General features: G+C 51.5%; 1 protein-coding gene across 3 annotated transcripts in view; it reads right to left on the bottom strand.

Annotated features, from left to right (window-relative positions):
• Window positions 1–15,057, bottom strand: part of RBFOX3 (RNA binding fox-1 homolog 3) — a 338,241-nt gene that overhangs the window by 91,704 nt on the left and 231,480 nt on the right. For 2 of the 3 annotated variants that reach the window (XM_034790152.1, XM_034790154.1), the window contains one exon: window positions 4,438–4,482. The gene's annotated coding sequence lies outside the window, so the exon portion shown is untranslated. Of the gene's footprint in view, window positions 1–721; window positions 850–4,437; window positions 4,483–15,057 lie in introns of all 3 variants that reach the window. The other variant, XM_034790151.1, reaches the window with a different exon arrangement.

Below are 15,057 nucleotides of genomic sequence, written 5' to 3'. Positions count from 1 at the left end.
CTTAATAATTCAGCACCAGGAGAGGGTGATCACCACGGCAGGCAGGGGAAGAGAACTCAGGCTTTCACTCACTCCTACCTTGGTGTCCAAGGCCTCCCCCGCTTCCCCCCAGAGCCCTGCAAGCACCGCCCCACCCCTCACCTCAGGGAGCGAGTCCCAACTGCTGCTCCCCCCCCAGAAATTGAGGAGGGCCGGGTGGTGAAGACCTGGGGTGGGTCAAGGGGAAACTGGGTGCAACGTCCAGCTCTGCCCCAGGGTGAGTTCCTTCCCCATCTGTAAGAGGGGGCCAGTAACCCTTCCCTGCCACAGGGACACAAGGTAAAGCCCTCAGTGTCTGTGAGAGGGGCTATAGCACAGCCTAGAAATAAACCTCTCTCCCCTTAACAGGACTCCCCAGGTCAGAAAAGGGAACCCATGCGGGAGAGGGAGATTTTGTGCTGTCCTGCTGGGGAGAAGAGGCTAGGATACAGGCAGGTCACTGTTTGGCTGTGTGTGTTTTTCTTCTCCTAGCTATTCCATGGCCAGCATTACCAGTAGGGATTCCCCTTCCTCCCTTCCCGGCTAAGCTGTGTGATGTTGAACAGGGAGGTGGCTGGCTCTCAGTGAGCATTAGAAGGGATCCCTGGGTATGACTCTACATCACTTTGGGAGCCTTTGACACAAATCACCATAATAAACTTGACCACAAAACCACTGTTAGTTCCTGTTTGACAGTGTTTACCTTGCTGTTCCCAACTCGGTTTGTGCCTTGCCTGGCCCGGGCTCTCCTGCTGCTCCCTCTGTTCAAGGCAGGGCATTACGGAGCCGTGGAATCGATGGCAATCTCCCCAACCCAGCATCCTGACTTCTCTACAGGAAGAAACAGGCCAGATGCCTTGTGCTGGGAACCTAGCACATCTCAGCAGGTATGGGCTAGACCTGTGCTTGGATGCAAGACCTCCTGGGGATGAGGCCTTGGTAATTTAATAGGTAGTGCTCGTCACATGGGAGCCAGTCCTGGACCTGTATCCCAGAACAGCCCCAGAGGGACACTGAGCAGCAAAAGATAGAATTGCTGGCTGAGACAGAGACCAGACCAGCACTTACTAAGAGCCACATATTCTACAAAGGAGACCCACTGGTGAATGCCACAATGCATGCCTATCTTTCTGGGACTAGCCTGTATAGACAGACAGGAATTGGGCATATGCATATGCAAATATCTGAGTAAGAACATAAGAATGGCCATACTGGGTCAGACCAAAGATCCATCCAGCCCTGTATCCTATCTGCTGCCAGGTGCCCCAGAGGGAGTGAACCTAACAGGCAATGATCAAGTGATCTCTCTCCTGCCATCCATCTCGACCCTCTGACAAACAGAGGCTAGGGTCACTCTTCCTTACCCGTCCTGGCTAATAGCCATTAATGGACTTAACCTCCATGAATTTATCTAGTTCTTTTTTAAACCCTGTTATAGTCCTAGCCTTCATCTAAGCATCTAAATACCTGATTTGTGGGCACAACTCCATTTTTTTAAAGCTTTTTTTTTTTTGCGACTTTAAAAATCTGTCCCTACAAATCTCCTGGCAATTTTTGCTAGCGTCATGGACTCTAAAGTCCCAAGCAAACATCCTGCCTTCCCTCAATTCCCTCTGCTGCATTTGTTGTTTTGAGATATTGTTGTTGCAGAAATGGCTGGTACATTCCACCCCAGAGATGGCTACATTTGAGGGATGAGGGGAGAGACTGCTGAGTATACTGCTTGCACAGTTTAGGGTCCCTTGGTACAAAGGGCACTATATCAATGTAGATGAGTGTTATAGACACAGCTGAATTGGGCTAAGAATCCATCCAGTATGGGAAATCGGAGGAGGCGGGACAATCACGCACATAGTTGGTGGGTTTTAGTCACCAGCCTACAAGACCTGAAAGTTGGCTTTCAAATGGGAGCTCTTTTAGAAATGCACTTCTGCAAAAGGTCCAGCCATTGAAGTCATTCCCCGAGTGACTGTGCTGGAGCTCCTTATCGCATCAGGCTCTGAGCAGATTTGGGAACTATCCTTGCAGGGCAGCGTGGGGACTGATTGCTCAGGGGGCTGGGAATGGGAGTGGGAGCCAGGTCACTGGCTCAGACCTGCCCCAGGCCAGGACGGCCGAACGGTGTTCGCCTGTGATGCATGTGACACCACTTGCGGTGAGAACATTCTTCCCATGGGGCAGGCGTCTACTTCACAAAACTCTCACTGAGTGTGTCTGAGCAAAAAATGGGCTGGAGAGGCCGACGCGTGGGGAGGTCTGGGTGCTCTGCCTGCTTGGGAATATATAAGGGGCATGAACTCTTTGGGGCTGCCAGTTTGGATGTTAATGAGCTGGTGCCTTGACTGTGCTTGTCAGCACTGCTAAGCCCTTCTTTCAGCCTTGCCTTTATTAGAAATCGTGCCTGTGACTGGAGCCAACGTCCACTCTCTTTGCCTCACTCTTGTTTCTTTTTTTGAACCCGGTTATACTTTTGGCCTTCAAAGCATCCCCTGGCAACAAGTTCCATAGGCTGACTTTGTATTGTATGAAGAAGTACTTTCTTATGGTTGTTTTAAACCTGCTACCTGTATTAATTTAATCAGGTGACCCCTGGTTCTTGTGTTATGTGAAGGGGTAAATAACACTTCCTTATTCACTTTCTCCACACCAGTCATGATTTTATAGATCTCTATTGTATCCCCCCTTAGTCGCCTCTTTTCCAAACTGAACAAGTCTCCATTTTTTAAATCTCTCCTTCTATGGAAGCTGTTCCAGACCCCTGATCATTTTTGTTGCCCTTCTCTGTACCTTTTCCAATTCCAATATATCTTTTTTGATATGGGGCGATCACATGGGCACGCGATTTTCAAGATGTGGATGTACCATGGATTTATATAGAGGCAATGTGATATTTCCCTTTCTTAATGATTCCCAAGATTCTATTAGCTTCTTTGACTGCTGCTGCTCATTGAGTGGATATTTCCAGAGAACTATTCACGGTGACTCCAAGATCTCTTTCTTGAGTGGTAACAGCTAATTTAGATCCTCCTCATTTTGTATCTATAGTTGGAATTATGTTTGCCAATATTCATTGCTTTGCATTTATCAACATTGAATTTCAGCTGCCATTTTGTTGCCCAGTCACCCAGTTTAGTGAGATCCCTTTGTAACTCTTGCAGTGAGTCTGCTTTGGACTTAACTATCTTGAATAGTTTTGTGTCATCTGCAGACTTTGCCACCTCACTGTTTACCCCTTTTTCCAGATCATTTATGAATATGTTGAACAGCACTGGTCCCAGTACAGATCCTTGGGGACACCACTAGCTACTTTTCTCCATTCTGAAAACTGACCATTTATTCCTACCTTTTGTTTCCTGCCTTGTAACCAGTTACTGATCCATGAGAGGACCTTCCATCTTATCCCATGACTGCCTACTTTGCTTAAGAGCCTTTGCTGAGGGACCTTGTCAAAGGCTTTCTGAAATTCCAAGTACATTATATTCACTCGATCCCCCTTGTCCACATGCTTGTTGACCCACTCAAAGAATTCTAATAGATTGGTGAGGCATAATTACCCTGTACAAAAGCCACGTTGACTCTTCATGTTGAACCCAAATCGTGTTCATCTAGGTGTCTGATAATTCTATTCTTTACTATAGTTTCAACCAATTTGCCTGGTACTGAAGTTAGCTTACTGGCCTGTAATTGCCAGGATCGCCTCTGGAGCCTTTTTTAAAAATTAGCATCACATTAGCTATCCGCCCTCACCTAGTACAGAAGCCGATTTAAGTGATAGGTTACATACCACTGGGTACACAAAGCAGGGGCCTCCCTGAAAAGCGGAAGTTGCCCCAGCGCTGAGCTTGATGAAGATATATGATATCCCCACTTCCCCAGCGCTCTAAACAAATCCCTGCACAGCTCATTCTCGATAGCTGTATATAGCACAAAGAGTCAGCAATGTCAGCACGCACTAAGCAACTCATGGGCACAACATCCCTAACCCATGCCAGCTGCCAAGCCTCCTCTCCAGAGACCCATCCCCCAGTTAGCTCCCTGCACTGGCATGCACCATTCCAGAAAGTCTTAGCCTCCTGCCACTGGTTGGAGCCATGAAAAGCTACTTGTCTACATCCAGCAGCAGTGACAGACAGAAGGGAACTGAGCAAGTCATTCACCTCGCTTTCCCCAGCTGGCAGATCCCCAGTCCACACGTGTGATCCAGCTGCTTAACCCATAACCTATGGAGCAAGAGGGTGGATTGTGCCAGTGAGACAGAGACACAGCAGCTGGTATCAGCCCGACACAGCTGGCCTGGCGATCAGAGTGCACTGGCACATGCCGCACAGAGGAGCAAATGGGGACCCCAGACGTAGCCTGAGATACAAAACACATTCTTATCTCTCAATGTCTATTCAGAAAAGGAAAGTGTCTTTGTACCTTTTATTCAGCCAAGTTTCCCCTGTGGTGCTCACACTGGACTCTCTAAGAAAAGAAAGAAAGAAGAAGAAGAATTAAAATCAATGATCATTATCGCTAACTTGCTTACAGTCAATGCCATTTGCTCATTGACTGGCAAAATGTTTGAATACATAGTATTATCTCCCTAGGAGTTCCGGGAAACCTGCCCTGGTTAAAAGCTTGCTGCTCTCCACCTTTCAAAGAAAGGGTGAACGAGACATTTTAGTTCTTTCTAAAGAGCACCAAGGAACCAGCATCAGGCTGCTCAGCTTCATTCCTGGGCCGGCTGAAGTCCATGCTATACAGGCACATGCCACGTCGTATATGTCACTACCAGAAGCAGCATCTTCTCAATCTAGTTTTTGGTGGATTTTCGCACTCACAGCAGTGAAGGGCTGAAAGGACTAGGTGGAGCCAGACGTGATGCAGGTTGGTGCTGCATGTCTCCCATTTGTCAATGCACTTCCAGCCTGGTCTGCGAGTCCAGGGCCCCCAGTCTATGCTACCAATATACCTCAAGCCTGACTTGCAGCACCTGCACCTACCATGCTCTATTCTGGCCTTCCCATAGCTCTGCGAGTGCACTTCAGTCTCTACCCCGAGCCCCGTCTCCCCCCATACTAGTTCTGTACAGTACTGTCTGCTGTTTTAAATGTTAAAAGATGTGCTTAAGAACGGCCACACTGGGTCAGTCCAATGGTCCATTAGCCAGTATCCCATCTTCTGACAGTGGCCAGTGCCAGGTGCCCCAGAGGGAATGAACAGAACAGGGAATCACCAAGTGATCCATCCCCTGTCGCCCATTCCCAGCTTCTGGCAAACACGGAGGCTAGGGACACCATCTCTGCCCATCCTGGCTAATAGCCATGGATGGACCTATCCTTCATGAACTTATCTAGTACTTTATGAACCCTGTTATAGTCTTGGCCTTCACAGCATCTTCTAGCAAGGAGTTCCATAGGTTGACTGTGCGTTGTGTGAAGAAATACTTCCTTTTGTTTGTTTTAAACCTGCTGCCTGTTAATTTCATGTGGTGACCCCTAGTTCTTGTGCTATGAGAAGGAGTAAATAACACTTCCTTATTTACTTTCTCCACACCAGTCTATCGTATCCCCCTTAGTCGTCTCTTTTCCAAGCTGAAAAGTCCCAGTCTTATTAATCTTTCCTCATATGGAAGCTGTTCCATACCCCTAATCATTTCTGTTGCCCTTTTCTGAATGTTTTCCAATTCCAATATATCTTTTTTGAAATGGGGCGATCACATCTGCATGCAGTATTCAAGATGTGGGTGTACCATGGATTTATATAGCGGCAATAAGATATTTTCTGTCTTATTATCTATCCCTTTCTTTATGATTCCCAACACTCTGTTCACTTTTTTGACTGCATAAGAAAAGTGGGGACAGAACATGCTCCAGAGGGGAGAAGTTGTATGGCTTGCTGCTTCACAGGTATATAAGTACAGAATGTAGCCGTTCTGCAGCGCTGCCAATGCCCCTCAGCCCAGACCCACAGCACCCCCGGTACTCTACTGGTCCGTATTGGGTCCCAACACAGCGCTGCCAATGCCCCTCAGCCCAGACCCACAGCACCCCCTGCCTCTCCACTGGCTGTGTCCCAACACAGCTCTGCCAATGCCACTCAGTCCCATCCCTCCCAAATCATGAGATTTTTTAAAATAAAAAAGGTGGGGCCTTTCTGTGCCTTCTGGCTTTTGAGTCCTTAGGGGGTCACATTGCTAGAAAACTAAAGCTGCAGTTCTCACATAAACGCCTGAATCCAGAAGCAGGAGCTCTGAGAAAAACACCTACATTGTGAGACTTGCAATACAATCACAAGATCAGCCACACGGCACTTCAAGCTACAGAGAGGGGAAGGGCTGTGAGCAGGGAGAGGAGACCAGAGGAGAAAGGAAATGGATTCAGGTGGGTGCGTGCCTGACAGCTGCCATCTTGCTCAACATCGAGGACTGAACGGGTGACCTGCAGAGCAGAAAGCATGGCTTGAGAAAAGATCCAGGTTCACTAGCCAGTGACTAGAGGAGACTCCCATTCTCTAGGAGTTGGATACAGAGGGTGCCACAGGACACTGGCCAGTGAGTGACACATGCAGAGCCAAGGGCTGAAACCCTGAGCTTGCTCACACTGGGATCGCTCCAGGACTACGTGCTGCCCCAGGGATGACTACTTAGATCCACTCAAGAACTTTGGCCCCACGGATGATGCGATTGTGCATACGCCCTGTATGGAGCATGCGGAGGGCTCCCCTGTTGCGCTGGAGGAATGGAAGTGATTCCCAGGCACTTCTGTTAGCAAACAGGGCTTTCAGCTGCGCAGCAGGATAATCAATTATGGTAATTCCTGCCTCAATGAATCAGATTCATGGAGGAACACAGCTCATTAGGCTGGGGCTGACTTCCATTAGCACTCTTAGGATAAAAACCCTCCGGATAGCTCTAACCCAGCTAGACACATTCGCCATCCTGAGACGGCCTCCTCTTCCCCAGCCCGGCCCGCCAGCAACATGACAAACTCAGCGCAGGGAAACCACGTGGGCAAAGTGTGTTTGCCAGAAACTGTAATTCCCAGTGGGGACAAGATAATCCCCTGCTCCGCAGGGCCTTACACAAGGGACCTCGAGCTGCTGTGTCACTGAAATCTCAAGCTCCCACTGACCTCCTGATCCAGCCCATTTTCACCCTGCTCCTCCAAACTCCTTCCTGCTTCTCTGAGCTCACAGACACCTCCCCCGGGTTGTGCCCAGTTTCACCAGTAAGCTGGTCACCAGAGACCACTGGAACAGGGGTGAAGAAAAATCTCCAGTCTGTGGGCATCATCCTGAGAGCTGGGGCTTGGATTGGCTGGGCTCTCAGAGCGTTTGAAGATGAATAATTGAAAGCTGCTCGTTCTCCTGTGGGAAGTGCAGTGATGGGTAAAATCTCATTTCCCAGACAAGCCTCCCAAGGAAGAAGCCAGCTGAGTCTGCGCCTGCTCAGAACCCCCCACCACCAGACCTGAGGCCCCAGCGCTCAGGGAACAGTGGCCTGCAGGCGACGCGAGTGCTGCTTTGCAGTTCAAAAGCTGCTGCCCAAGAGCTGCTCTATGTGCTTAGTACCAGTGTAAATGGGCCCCCTCAATCTGCTGCAGGGAGGCAGTTCCAGGTGACAGGCACAGCCAGACTTCCAGCAGCCCAGCAGTGTGGCACATCCCCACTTCCCACCAGTCGGGCTCTCCACTCTCTCCAGGAGGAGGAGAGTGTCTCCTCTTGCTCCTCTGAAATAACAGCCAGTGATGGAAGATGCCAGGCTGCAGCAGAGAGGTTTTGGGCTGCCTATCTCAGGGCATGCTCCAGCCTCACTTCCTTGCAGAGGTGCCCAGGAGATCTCACCCCAGGCATGCTCTGGGAAGCAGTGTCTCCAGGGGATGTGCTCAGGGCAGAGGTGAATGGGCTTTCGCAAAGCCTCGATGGATCCTGAGAGTCCCAGGGGGACAAAAAGAACCATGGAGGTTTATGCAGTTGAGGAGGGAGACAGCTAGTTTTGAGCTGCTGCATTAGGGTTAGGGCTGCCTGTCCAGGTGCTATGGGGTGAAAGGAGCTTGCTTTGGGAGGCTCAGAAATAGCGAGCAGCTCATTATGAACTCAGAAGAGTCAGTCCTGGTGACACTGGTTAAAACAGCTCCCCCTGGCAGAGCCATGGAAACTACCCTCCGAGCTCCATGCAGTGGGGAGGCAGATGGGAGCTCTCTGGGCATCTCCCTAGGACTGCCCAACATGAAGAGGGCTGGCTAATGGAGGCCCAGACCCTGCAATGGGCTCTGCACAGGCACATGGCCACAGTTGCATGCAGCACAGCACAGGGTTTGGGCCAAAGTCTGCACTTGAGCCACATAGATTGGTCCTGCCAATCTCATTCCCCTGACACCCCTCCTCCTCACTGTACCGCCTACCCTGTTCAACCTCCCTCAGCAGCAAACAGCTGCCAAGCCAGCCCCTTCTTCTAGCCCCCACAAGCTGACGCACACCCATTCGAATGAGCTTCCCCTCCAATCAGATGGGGGTTTGGCCAGCAAAGAGGCAGGGTTAGGGTATACCTTACCCACCCTGTGTTCATCTACTGAGGCTGGCAGCTGTGTGCAGCCTGACAGAGGTGGAACCTTCCCCGTGGTAGTACGGGGCGACACTGGGGGAAGGCTCCCACTCAGCCTTGCTGGGAAATGTACCAGCAGCGTGCTAAGTGATGTTTTAAAGCCACTCCCCCCCCAATCCTAAATTAATTTTGCTTTTAATTAAATTCATTAGCAAAGATTATCTGGCTAAGGAAAAATAATAACTTGACCCTCCCCGCAGCAAACCTCTCTATTTATATCCCCTATATACATAAGCAGTGGTGAATATTTCTTTATGGGCCATTAAAGTTTTAATGTTTAATTTATAACTGCGTTCTCTGGCGGGCGGGATGGCCAGGCACAATGTCAACACTTTTAATTCAATGAGAAGGGTTTTTTTTTTTTTAAACAAAGAAAGATAAAAAAAGCCACATTCCCAGCAGCTAATCAAGGTGGTAGAGGCTCAGCAAGTACAGGGTGCTGGCAGAGGAGAGGGCATGCCTTTGCTTCAGCTGAGCTGTCAGACTGGCACTGCGCAGGGAGCGTGAGAAAGCAGAAGGCTGTCAGGGGGAGAGAGCTCACCTGTTTCCTCCACCCACAGGCACTGAGATTCCCACTTCCCCTGCTTCCGAACAGGGAGACTCATCCTTGCCAGAGGGCCTGGCAAGATGAGTCAGAGTTTACTGAGTGCCCTGCACCAGGATTTCTCCTTCTTAGTGTCAGTCCTAGAAAGGCAGAAGTGCAAAATGCCTTACTCTAAGCTTGTCCCCCTAGGATCATGGTGGAGGTCTCTATTCAGAACCCACCAGCAGGCCTCCCCAAGTCCCTGACCTGCACTGCTTAATGACAAGGTCCTGCCTGTGCCTCCCACAAATCCCAGCCAAGCTTGGGACAAACTCCACAAGTGCCTCAAGGAGCCCCAAGTTTGCAGCAGCACTGCATGAATGAATGCTTGTTCATCCCTCCCACTGCTCAGACCTCCTTACTCCTCCTGGGGGAATTCTGCACCACTGCAGGATGCAGAATTTTGCAGAAATTAACATGCACACAGAATTTCCTTCCCCCACAGAAATAGGCTGCAGTGCGGCTAGCCACCACTAGGGGCCATTGGACCCAGCAGAGCCCAGCTCACACGTAGAAGACACTGCTGGGGGGAGAGAGGGGACAGGGAGCTAGGGGGATCCTGGCAGCTGCAGTTCCCAGCACACTCTGAGGGAAGGAGAAGGCGGCGTGCAGGAAACTCCATGCAAGCCTGGTATCGAGCATCAGGCTGTTTCTCCCTCTGGATCCCTGGGCTCTGTGGGGAAGTGGGGTGGGTGTCTGGGCTGCGGGGTCACAGCTGGGCTCTTGGGGAGGGGGGCAGGTGTCTGGGCTGGGGGGGGGGTGCACAGCTGAGCTCTGTGGGGGGGAAATGTGTCGTGGGTGGCTGGCCCCCCTGGCTGGGCTTGGGGGTGGGGGAAGAGAAAGAGGAACTGGGTTGTCACAGGGATTTCTTCAACTCTCTACTCCTGGGGGAATGTGTGTGTGTCTGTATTGTTACAGACGCACTAGCTAACAGGTATTTTGAAAGAAATTACCAAAATAATTGAAACTGGCGTGATTATGTAGTATTATTTTAGAGTGACCAGATGTCCCAATTTTATAGGGACAGTCCCGATATTTGGGGCTTTGTAGAGGGTGGGATTCACCCCTGCGGTGCCTCCTGCTGGTCTCTTCCAGGAATTAGTTCATCCCACCTCCGGAGCACCCTCTGCAGGCCACAGTCCCGCTGCCACTTGGCCCGTGTCCTTCCCAGACCCGGTGCCCCGTTATCTGGGGTGCTGCCCCCTGGCCGTACACTCCCCAGGGAACCCTCACCCACTATTCCCACCTCACCTGAGTATAAGGCTACTGCCAGTCATTGTCTAGCCCCTGCCCACTGGGGCAGACTGCAGTATCAGCCACTCATCACTGGCAAGGGTGGGTTTGGACCTGCTGCCTTTGCCTACCCTAGGCTGCCCTCTGCAACCCCCCAGTACCTGTTGGCCTTCTGCTAGGCCGCAGCCTGGGGCTTTCCAGGCTGGAGCTCCCCAGCTCCTCTGCCTTTCCCCAACCCAGCCCAGCCCAGCCCTGCCCTGCCCTGCCCTGCTCAGGTACTTTGCTCAGGTCCCTCCCTCTCAGAAGCTAGAGGGAGTCTGCTGAGCTGCTGGCTCCCAGCCTCTTATATAGGGCCAGCTGAGGCCTGATTGGGGCGTGGCCCGGCTGCTTCCCCAATCAGCCTTATAGCTGCTTTCTCCTGCAACAGCCCTCTCCCAGGGCTGTTTTAAACCCCTCAGGGCAGGAGCGGGTGACCACCCCGCTACAGGCTTCTTTTTATATGGGCTCCTATTACTCCCCCATCCCCTGTCCCAATTTTTCACACTTGCTATCTGGTCTGTTTCACAGAACATTATTTTGACAAATAAAACTTGCAGAATTTGTAATTTTTTCGTGCAGAATGCCCCCAGGAGTATCCCTACACAGTCTGCTTGGGAAATGGCCACTGCTCTGGCCATCACTGCAGAGGAGCCTTCAGCCGTAGCATCTCCAGCCAGGACCATATCAGAGCTCACAAAGTAAGAAGGGCTAGGTCCCTGTCTGGATGGGATGAGGGTGGGGCAGGAAATGTGAATTCAACAGGTAATGCTCTTCCTTAATAGTCTTTACTGAGCCCAGGTCCCAGCCTGGTGCCAGGCCATGCTGAGGTGCTTAAGGTGCCATCTGTCTGATCAGCTATAAAGCCAATGGCATTCAAACTCCCATGGCATTTTTTGCAAGAGTTGTGGATGTTAAATCCAGTGTCCCAACTAAATTCCAACTTAGGCAATTGCTATGCGTCCTGCTACCTACATTCTCCCTGGCATTTCAATTGGTTACTGTATCCTTCACTTTCTGTCCTAAGATGATGTGTAGTGCGGCTATGGGCTTTTAAGCAGCTGCCGCCTTTCCCCTTGGAAGTGGCTGCACTTCAGCAGTGGAAGAAGAGATTGCCAAATGTAGAGTCTGTAAAATAGGTTAGGAAAGTGGTGTGGGATCCAGTTGGACTGCAGGGTCAATAATGATGTGAAACTGACATTGAGTGCACATGTCGCTATCCACCCCTCGTTCATTGCAGGGCCGCCCGGCAGGTGGGGGGGGCAAGTGGGGAAATTTGCCCCAGGTCCCAGGCCCCACGAGAATATAGTATTCTATAGTATTGCAACTTTTTTTTATGGAAGGGGCCCCCGAAATTGCTTTGCCCCGGCCCCCTGAATCCTCTGGGCAGCCCTGGTTCATAGACCTGACATTCCAACCTCACGCCAAAGCAATGCTCTTCTGCCCTTGGAGCTGGGCTTGGACTGTGTCTTCAAATTATTTATTACAGCAACTCTAAGACCCCACCCTGGTCAGGGCACCATAATGGGCCCTGCCCAGAGAGTAGCAAAGGCAGTGCTGCCCTCTTTGCCTCTTCCCAGAGGTGACCCCCTCAGTTCTGTTTGGAACAGAAAGGAAGAGGGGAGAAAGGTGGTTCCCATTCATGGGGTGTTTTATCTCCTGGCAGAGGTTAAATCTCTGTACACAGAAGTGGGAAAGAGAGGAGTCAGTTGCGCGGTGGGGGAGGGGGAGTGCGATTCAGCCATAAGCTTAGCCAGGCTGGTTTAGTGCCTCACGCGCCCGCCCGCAGCCATGCTTTTCCCTCAGAGTTGACATCAGGTTGGTGACCCCATCTTCCCTGCCCCCACACATGTGAGATAGGGGAGCAGGGTGGGGTGGGGGGGTAACTGGCCAAACACCATACATTGAAAGATCCAGCCAATGAGACTAGGCACTTGACCCTAGACCCTGACTGTCCAGTTTAGAGGACTATAGAGTCCTAGCCATCTCCTCTCCCATCCTGCCAGGCATCAAGGCAACATCAGTGACTCATGCCAGCACGTAGTCGGTTTCCTCTTTGGAAACTCATCTTTCAGAGGGCAGCGGCTCTGCCATCACTGCTGGCACTCCAGGAATCAGCTGGCAGACGGTACCGCCCAGCACTGCAGTCATCCAATCCCTATCATCCCTAGGGGAGTCTGCTCCCCGACATGCCAGCGGACTGTGATAGGAGTGCTCCTGACCTTGCTTCTCAACCCAGCATCTCCCATAAGGCAGTGCAGAGCCCGGTCACCCCTCAGCCATCTGTGCTGCGCAGACCTACAGCTTTGTGTTGTAGCTCTGTGCTGTTGCCCTCCAGCACCCCGGGCCTGCATTCCCCCAACGGGGCTCTCATTTCTAACATGGAGCCATTTTAATTACAAACCCCAAAACCAAGCAGGAAATATTTAAAAAATGTAAAAACCACATACAAAGCAAGTTTGCTTGAGCCGGCCATTGCTTCCACGAGCCAGGGAACAGAGTGGTGATGGCACTGTGCCGCTCACTAAAAGCATGAGTGTCACTAAATCAATAATTCATTTACTTTAATGAGATAAGTACTTTGAAAACTAATTGCAAACCTGCTCCATTTACTCCAACCCGTTATAGCCCTTAATGTAAATGGCAGAAGTGCTGCTGGAGAAAGGGGAAAGGGTTTAGGTGGAAGATAGTGTGTCATCTTTCTCCCTTCTAAGAAAGAGAAATATCAGCCATAAACAAGAACAAAGGAAGTCTAAGTAACCAGCTCAGTCAGTCAAGGAATGTGTTGTGCCACATGCTTGTACAACACTTTGCACATGCCCCACCCCACCCAGACATGCATCCTCACATCTCTGAGAAACGGTGAGCACCAAAGGACATGCCAACCTGGTAGAAACACCCCACCAAGAAATACCCATCAAACCACCATGTGGGAACGGAGGAGGATCGCAAGTGCTACGCAACACAGCTAGGCACCTGGGAGTGCCTGAGAACTACACAGTACATTACATGAGGGAAGGCAGAGCCATTGGATTTGCTGTATGAATCTGCTTCAGAATACTCCATACAATGCACAAGCAGATGGAGATTCCTAACAGAGACAGAAACTAAAGCAGGGAATGCACGGCAATAAAGGGAACTACAGCAGGAATTTGCAGATGCCCAAAGTATATCCTGTGCAAATGACTGAGGGCCAGAAGATAAACTCTCCCCCAGCACAGACTGGCAAGAGGTCCAGTCAGGTGCCATGGGAACGGACTGCTGTAAGTAACTGGGACCGAGGCCAGGACTAGCTCTGTGTATAGGGCCACCAGACAGGAATCCAGTGAAAGAGAAACCAAACTTGCCGTGATAACCTGAGCTACAGCATGGGACTTCCGTAGGCCTTTGCTGTTGCATTGGACAGAATAATAGAAAGAGCTCCCAGTTCTATCACGCCTTCTGTTAAAAGGACCACACCATGCTGTGCCTTTTGTCTTATCACCAGTTCTCACTGATGTGGCACTGGCTGCATTTTACATCATTTAATGGAAGGCAAAACCGTCTGTCCCCTCAAAACAAGAGAATACCTGCAGGGATCACTGCACTGACAACAGAATGCAGCTACCTCTCGTGCCTGGGATGCGGCAGCTGGCTGACAGGCCTAATAGCTCATTGCACTAAGCGAGGAGCTAGAAGAGCCAGAAGTGAAGAATCCCACGCTCAGCTGGCACTGCAGCTGGATTTGTAGAAATAACGTATGCAGCCAGATTGTACTCTGGCCAGGACCAGGGGTTTAAAATCCCTGCCTCTTGTGAAAAGCGCCGCGGGATCTTTAATGACTGCAGATGGTCACTACTTTAGTTTTGACCTCATTCAAAGAATCACACCACCAGCAGCAGAGCGTCCCCTAGCACAGGGGTGGGCAAACTACAGCTCAGGGGCCGAATTCGGCCCCCCAGCTGTTTTAATTTGGCCCTCAAGCTCCCGTTGGGGAGCGGGGTCTGGGGCTTCCCCTGCTTCGTCGCTCCAGCCGGGGAGCAGAATTGGGGGCCACGCCATGCGCCTCCTGGAAGCAGTGGCATGCCCCCCCTCTGGCTCCTACGGGTAAGGGCAGCCAGAGGTCTTGGCTCTGCACGCTGCCCCCGCTCCAAGCGCTGCCCCTGCAGCTCCCATTGGCCGGGAACGACAGTCAATGGGAGCTGCAGGGGCGGTGCCTGTAGACAGGGTAGCATGCAGAGACGCCTGGCTGTGCCTCCGCATAGGAGCCGGAGAAGGGAAGCTGCTGCTTCCTGGAGCCACTTGAGGTAAGTGCCGCCCGGAGCCTCTCCCCGCACCCCAATCCCCTGCCCCAGCCCTGATCCCCCTCCCGCCCTCTGAACCCCTCGATCCCAGCCCAGAGCACCCTCCTGCACCCCAAACCCCTCATCTCCAGCCCCATCCCCAGCCCCATCCCCAGCCCCATCCCCAGCCATAGCCTGCACCCCTTCCCGCACCCCAACCCCCTGCCCCAGCCCTGATCCCCCTTCTGCCCTCCAAACCCCTCGATCCCAGCCCAGAGCACCCTCCTGCACCCCAAACCCCTCATCCCCAGCCCCACCCCAGAGCCCGCACCCCCAGA

This window comes from Trachemys scripta, chromosome 14 (genome assembly GCF_013100865.1).
Source record: "Trachemys scripta elegans isolate TJP31775 chromosome 14, CAS_Tse_1.0, whole genome shotgun sequence".
Lineage (NCBI taxonomy): Eukaryota > Metazoa > Chordata > Testudines > Emydidae > Trachemys > Trachemys scripta.
This window is presented reverse-complemented; position numbering and strand designations above follow the sequence as displayed.